Source organism: Carlito syrichta, unplaced genomic scaffold, assembly GCF_000164805.1.
Source record: "Carlito syrichta isolate Samal-C Ts95f unplaced genomic scaffold, Tarsius_syrichta-2.0.1 Scaffold305146, whole genome shotgun sequence".
Lineage (NCBI taxonomy): Eukaryota > Metazoa > Chordata > Mammalia > Primates > Tarsiidae > Carlito > Carlito syrichta.
Genome location: NW_007249242.1, coordinates 220,304 through 228,073, shown reverse-complemented (window position 1 = coordinate 228,073; position 7,770 = coordinate 220,304). Strand labels below are relative to the sequence as shown.

At 38.5% G+C, this 7,770-nt stretch overlaps 1 protein-coding gene across 1 annotated transcript in view; it reads left to right on the top strand.

The window, feature by feature from the left end:
- MICU3 (mitochondrial calcium uptake family member 3) overlaps window positions 1-7,770 on the top strand; it is a 112,053-nt gene that overhangs the window by 28,397 nt on the left and 75,886 nt on the right. The gene's annotated exons all lie outside the window — the stretch shown is intronic.

Genomic DNA, 7,770 nt, shown 5'->3' with positions numbered 1-7,770 from the left:
GCCTCAGCCTTCCAAGTAGCCGGAATTACAGGAGCGCGCTACCACGCCCGGCTGATTTTTGATTTATTGTAGAGATGACGTCTCACCAAGTTTGCCCAGGGCTCAGGCAATCCACTCACCTCAGCCTCCCAAAGTGCTGGGATTACAGGCTGAGCCACCAAGCCCGGCTACGTCTCTCACTTTAAATAAAAAACTAGAAATGTTTCAACTTAGTTAGGAAGGTACATCAAAAGCTGAGATGGGTGGGAAGGTAGATCTCTTGTGCCAGTTAGATAACTTGTGAATACAAAGGAACAATTTTTTTTTCTTTTCTTGAGTTGGAGTCTCACTCCGTCGTCCAGGCTGGAGTGCAGTGGCACACTCATGGCCACCTCAGCGTCGACCTCTGGGCTCCAGTGATCCTTCTGCCTCAGCCTTCCAAGTAGCTGGAACTACAGTTACACACTACCACGCCCAGCTAATTTTTTTTTTTTAATTTATTGTAGAGACGAGGTCTCGCCAAGTTGCCTGGGCTGGTCTCAAACCCGTGGGCTCAGGCAGTCCTCTCACCTGGGCCTCCCAAAGTGCTGGGATTACAGGCTGAGCCACTGAGCCCAGCCGGAACAATTTTTAAAAGAAATTTAAAGTGCTACTTTAGGAAACACACAAATGATAAGAAAGCAAAAAAGCCTTATTGCTGAGATGGAGAAAGTTTAAGTGGTCTGGAGAGAAGATCAAATCAGCTACAACAGTCCCTTAAGCAAAAGCCTAATCCAGAGCAAGGCCCTGACTCTCTTCAATTCTTTGAAGGCAGAGAGAGGTGAGGAAGCTGCAGAAGAAAAGCCTGAAGGTAACGGGTTGGTTCATGATATTTAAGGAAAGAAGCAGTATTCATAACATAAAAGTGTAAGGTGAAGTAGCATGGGGGTGATATAGAGCTACAGCAAGAGATCCAGAAGCTCTAGCTAGGGCAATTAATTGATGAAGGTGATTACACTAAAAACCTGTTTTCAATGTAGATGAAACAGCCTTCTATTAGAAAAAAGATACCATTCAGGACTTGTGTAATTAGAGAGGAAGAGTCAATGCTTGGCTTCAAAACTTCAAAGAACTGTCTGAGTCTCTCTTAGGGGCTAGTGCAGCTGATGACTTGCAAGTTGAAGTCAATGCACAACAACCATTCCAAAAATTCTAGGGTCCTTAAGAATTTATGCTAAATATGCTACTCTGCTTGTGCTCTAGAAATGGAAAACAAAGCCTGAATGACAGCACATCTGTTTACAGTGTGATTTAGTGAATATTTTAAGCCCACTGTTGAGATCTGCTCAGAAAAAAAGATTCCTTTCAAGGCATTATTGTGCATTGTCAATGCGTCTGGTTACCCAAGAGCTCTGATGGAGATTTACAAGGAGATTAATATGTTTTCATGCTTGCTACCACAATATCCGTTCTGCAACCCATGAATCAAGGAGTAATTTTGACTTTTATAACTTAAGAAGTACATATCATAAGGCTATAGCAACCGTAGATAGTGATTCCTCTGATGAATCTGGGTAAAGTAAATTGAAAGCCTGGAAAAGATTCACCATTCTAAATGCCATTAGACCATTTGTAATTCATGGGAGGAGGTCAAAATATCAACAGTAACATGAATTTAGAAGTTGGTTCTAGCCTTTCATGAATGACTGAGGGATTCAGGACTTCAGTGGAGAACACTTTGGGATGCTAGGTGGGAGGATTGCTTGAGGCCAAGAGATTGAGACCAGCCTGAGCAACATAGCGAGACCCCCGTATCTACAAAAAAAAGGAAGACCTCAACGGAGGAAGTAACTGCAGATGTGGTGGAAATAGCAAGAGAACTAGAATTAGAACCTGAAGATGTGACTGAATTGTTGCAGTTTCATGATAAAACTTGAATGGGTGAGATGTTTCTTATGGATGAGCAAAGGAAATGCTTTCTTCAGTCAGTAGCTATCAACATTGAGGCAAGATCCTTCGCCAGCAAAAAGATTACAACTTGTTGAAGGCTGAGATAATTTTTAGCATTTTTTAGTAACACAGTATTTTTTTCCTACTAAGTTGTGTACATTTTTTTTTAGACCCAATGCTGTTGCACACTTAGTAGATTGTAGTATAGTGTAAACATATCTTTATATGCACTGAGAAACCAAAACATTTGCGTGAATTGCATTACAATATTTGCTTTATTGTGGTGATCTAGAACCAAACCTGTAATATCTCTTAGGTAAACCTGTAAATGGAGAAAGGTTCTAATTTTTTTTTATAATGAGGGAAGCCACATAGAAATTGAAAATAGGTTAATTCTGTGTAGAGCAACATTGTAGTATAGGAAGCTAAACTAAGTAATCTGCTCTTTTACTTTCCTCAAATACCTGGTGACACATAAGTCTACCAGATTCTACCTGCACCCTTTCTAGTGGCCTGACCATGGAATGGAGCCACATAAGGTAAGTTGAGTATAGATTATTTCTCCCTAAGTAAATCACAGAATAACATTTGGAAAAAAACCGATTTCCTCTTTCTAGTATCAAACCTAGAGTTATAGAAATGAGTGTACTAATTTTACCTGGGTTTCTGTGAGAGCTAGTTACAACATTTTGTTGATATCCTTTTATTCCAATTCACATTGGGAATCAGCACATGAAACAATCATAACCTTGAATTTGAATTTTAAAAAAAACACAAAACTTCATCAGTTATTTTTTTCCAAGACTTGGAAATTTTCAAATTATTGACAGCAATCAGTTTGAATGGAGGCATATAATCAGACTTGAGACCTTGAGTGTGACTTCTGCAGGAAGTAACATATGAGCTGAGGCTTGAAGGCTGAGTAGGAATTATTAGGTAAAGAAAGACATAGGAGGGTGAGAAAATGTATGTGAGGATAACATAATGTGTTCCCAGTCTGAGAGAAGTATAGATGTAGCAGAGAATTTGAAGTAAAGGGTGATCAGACTTTAGGATAGATGATAGTCAGGAGGCAGTTAGGACAGAGCCTGCCAAGGCCTTTTAAAGGAATTCGAACTTTATCTTAAGAGTAATGGAGAGGCATTGGCTGATTTTTAGGCATGAAGGTAATATAATTAAACTTGCATTTTGGGAATATCACTTTGGATGTGGAGGCAATGGGGAAGCAGAGGAACAGATGCAATCCTGAAAGTAGGAGGCCAGGTAAGCTGCTCTTGCTTCTTAGATAAGAATGTTAGAGAGTATGTTTCTCTATCAGTCTTTAATTTATTAAAAGATAAAAACATGTCAAGGAGTTTTTAGCCAAAATATTTCTTCAGATGAGAGATGGTTGTGGCTTTTCTAGGGAAATGACAATGAAGCAGTGAGAAGTTGCTGGATTGGAGAGTGACTTAGGAGGTAGGATTAAAAGCACTGGTTGTTGATTGGTTTTTAGGAATGAGGGGGATGGAAGAATCTAAGATGACATTCAAGTTTTTGTCTTGGGCAACTGAATAAATTTGCTGCTTTTCACTGAGACGACCCTCAGGAGAAAAGCAGGTTGGGAGTAGTAGGCATGAATAACAAGTTTTTAGCTTGCACGATGGATCAAGGTGTCTTTCGGACACTGAACGTAAATGTCGAGTTGGATACAGAGATCAGAAGCTCAGGAGAGAAATCTGGACTATAGAAATAGATTTGGGAATTATCAGGTGTTAAAAATTATGTTGTATAACATTGTTCAGAACATGTAGAATGAGAAGAGAAAGCATGTAAGGAAAGAATCTTGGTGAGCAATAGTGACTTAAAGCATTGGCAGAAAAGAAACTCTGCAAAGGCTGAGAAATTAAGACCAGACCGATGAAAAGAAAGCCAGGAGGGTCATGGAAGACAACAAAAGACAGTACTGTACTTAAGAAAGTCCTCAGTTGTAGTGAGTACTACCCAAGGAGGTCAACTAAGATATTGAGTGTACATTGGATTTAGCAACCTAGAAGTTCTGTATGATTTGGGAAAACTAGGAGGTGAAAATCAGATTCCAGTTGGAGAAGTTGAGAGTAAAGGTGAAGAAAAACTAAGGTAGACTAGGTGAGGTAAGTGTTGACAACCCTTTGAAAAATCTAGCCATGAAGTAGAGGAGACAGGATGGTAGCTTGAGGGACATCGACTTTTTTTTCTTAAGATGAAAGACACTTGAACCTGTTTAAATGCTGGAAAAAGGAAGAAAGTTAAACTTAAAGGAAAGAGGATAATTGATTTGTCAGGGACTCAGGTGGGAGTGGGAGATAAAAACCCAAGGAAAGAGTTTAATCTTAGATGATAAGAGGAATGCTACTTCCATGTAAAAGGAGGAAGACATGGAAAGAAAAATATTGTATACATATTTAGCGGCAAGTAGTTGAGGGAGTTCTTGCCTGATTTTCTATATGACATAGAAGATGATGTCTTTTGAGAGCAAGATACAAAAATGTGGAGTAATGATGACAGATTTGAAGGAGAGTAGAGGATTGAAATAGCCACTGTAAAAAACTAGACAACTAGAAACCTATTAATTTGCTCATGTTTTGTGTCTGTAAGGTTATTTATTTTATTATTATTTTTAAAGACAGGGGCTCACTCTGTTGCCCAGGCTGGAGTGCAGTGGTGGGATCCTTACCACAGCCTTGACCTCCTGGGCTCAAGCGGTTCTCCCAACTCAGCCTCTTGAGTAGCTGGGACTAGAGGCATGTACCACCATGCGTGGCTAGTTTTTGTATTTTTTGTAGAGATGAGGTCTCACTATGTTGCCCAGGCTGGTCTTGAACTCCTGGGCTCAAGTGATTCTCCTGCCTCAGCCTCTCAAAGTGCTGGGATTATAGGTATGAGCCGCCGTACCTGGGCTGCAAGATTAATATGAGCTGTTTAATGATTTAAAAAATGAATTTTTAACTTGCTCCTGAAATGCAGTGTTTTTACATGGTCACAACTTTGGATTTTCTAATTTGTAAGTTGTTCATGTTATCCCTTTTTTTGGTATGTATAAACCTTAGTAATCTGATCTAATTGATACTTTTTTTTACCCATGATGTAGTATTTCAGTTACATAGCAAATGCACCAAACTTATAATACAGTGCAGCTTTTATTCTTTTTGTTTAAACCTGATGGGCAAGTTTAAACTGGAAAATATTAGTCTCACTGATCTCCTGTAATTGTTGTGCTGAACATTGAGAACTTGAGTAACTTTATTTTGTGTAGTGTAAATACTCTTGAGATTGAGCAAAATGTGTTTAAAAATCAAACAAACTCTGTTTATGGCATTATCTCTGTAGCATTATAGAAAATGCCTAGTTATTTGTATACTTTATAGGATTTTCTAGATATATTATTTTATTTCCCTTTCTCTCTGAGTGATGATCCTTTAGCCCTTTATTTTCTGATGTGTTGATATATTATGTAAGCTAAGTAAAATGTGAAACTTTAGTGCTGTATCATTTAATACATTAGTATAGCATAGTAGTGCTATGTAGTAGTAGTAGTTTTTGCTCATTAAATAATTATTTTTCCAAATTGGAACAGAATCCATGTTTTCTGCTTTTTTCCTGTTTAGTAAATGGCATTTTAAATATTTCAACACCCAAACTTTATCTCTAGAAGTTAGGGTACAGGAAGTATATTCAGTATGACAATTAAGTTCACAAACTTGCCACCATGTGCTTACGTTGGCAGCACTGTACAAACAACTCTGTAAGGTTTCATAACCTTGGTATACCAGTGTCTCACAACTGTGTTTGTGTCGACATGAGGTGGTGTCTTGCTGAGTGGTGTCCATTATTGTTGTTGCATGTTGTGAGAATGTTGGTATTTGAATTGGAGCAATGAACAAACATTAAATTTCATGTTAAACTTGGCAAGAGTGGAAGTGAAATCAGGGTCATCTTAGTGCAAGTTTTTGGGGATAATGCCAAGTGAATTAAACGTTTTTCTGAGGGGAGAGAAAGTGTCACTTATGAAGAGAGGTCAGGACGACCAGTAACAAGTAGAACTGATGAAAACATTGCAAAAATTCATCAAATTCTGCGTCAAAATTGTCAGCTGACTGTGAGAAGCATAGCAGACCAAATAAACATTGATAGAGAAAAAGTTAGGAAAATCTTAACTGAAAAGAGAAAGGTGTGTGAAAAATGGTCCTGAAGGAACTCTTGCATCATGACAATGCACTAGCTCACACAGCACTGTCTGTGAGGAAGTTTTTACCCAGTCAGCAAATAACTGTATTGGAACACCCTCCCTACTTTACTGATCTGGCCCCCAGTGACTTTTTTCTTTACCCAAAGATAAAGAAAATATTGAAAGGAAGACATTTTGATGATATTCAGGACATCAAGACAGCAGCTCTGATGGCCGTTCCAAATTGGAACAGTAGAATCCATGTTTTCTGCTGAGCACTTTAGTAACTTTATTTTGTGTAAATACTCTTGTGATAGAGAAAAATGTGTTTAAAATCAAACAAGCTCTGTTCATGGCATTACCTCTCTAGATACATTATTTTCCTCCCCGTTCTAAGTGAGCCTTTACCCCTTGATTTTCTGATGTATTGCTATATTTCAGAGTTCCAAAATTGCTTTGATGGGCACACTAGCTGCTGGTGTCGGTACATAGCTTCCCAAGGGGGAGTACTTGGAAAGTGATCATAGTGATATTCAGATAAGCAGCATCTGTTCCACGATGAGTTCGTGAACTTAATTGTCAGAACTTGTATAAAAAATTTCAAATCCTGGCTGGGTGCAGTGGCTCACACCTGTAAACCCAGCACTTTGGAAAGCTGAGGCAGGAGGATTGATTACTTGAGCCCAGGAGTTCAAGACTAGCCTGGGCAGCATAGTGAGACCTCATCTACAAAATAAACAAATAAATAAAAATTAGCCAGGCATGAATGGCACGTGCTTCAGTCTCAGCTATGCAGGAGGCTGAGGCAGAAGGACAGCCTGAGCCCAGGAGCTTGAGGCAGTGAGCTGGGATCGCCTGCTGCACTCTAGCCTGGTAAACAGAGTGAGACCCTGACTCAAAGAAAAACAATTTTTTTTTCAAATTGTTTTTCTACTTTTTGATAAGAGTGATATGTATCCAATGATACTGTAAGTATTGACTAGCTGAGACAGTAGATGATCCCTTTTCCTGGGAGATATATAATAAATAGTTCCAACGGCTTGCAATAATTCAAAGTCAGTTTTTCCTAATGGATTCACATATAGGTTAGGCACAGTTTAAGCTAACTTCTACCTATTAAAATGAGTTCTTTTTAAATGGGATCATCTAAACCTCTTCCAACCACTTCAGATTTATTCTTACTCATCTGTCATTGAGGTGTTAATTGGAATTCTTCATATGCACACACTATCCCCAGGAGATTAAGAAAGACTTTGAGTTATTACTAGCATTAAGCTTCATAATAAGGACAATAATAGGCAGCTTTTGGACTAGGGTTTCTGGTGAAAAAAGATCAGTGTCTCCCAAACATTACCTCTTTCCCGGTTTCAACCTTTGTTGCTGCATGACTTCCTCCAGACTACTTTCTGTCCAAATAAATGAGTCACATTAGAATGTTGTGTTCCTATGGTAAGGGATATACTGTTAGTAACCTTTGGGTCCAATACTGTGCAGATGTGCTTTTATAAATGTCTATCATGTTCCCCCTTATCTACCAGCTCTGTTGATTATTATTGATCATTGTAAAAGTCTGGTAAGAGTTGTTTCTCAGAGTCTTTTATAACATAGACTTAAATCATGATATCTTATTTGGAGAAAAGGTTAAAATCTATACTTCATACTTTGATTCATTATTC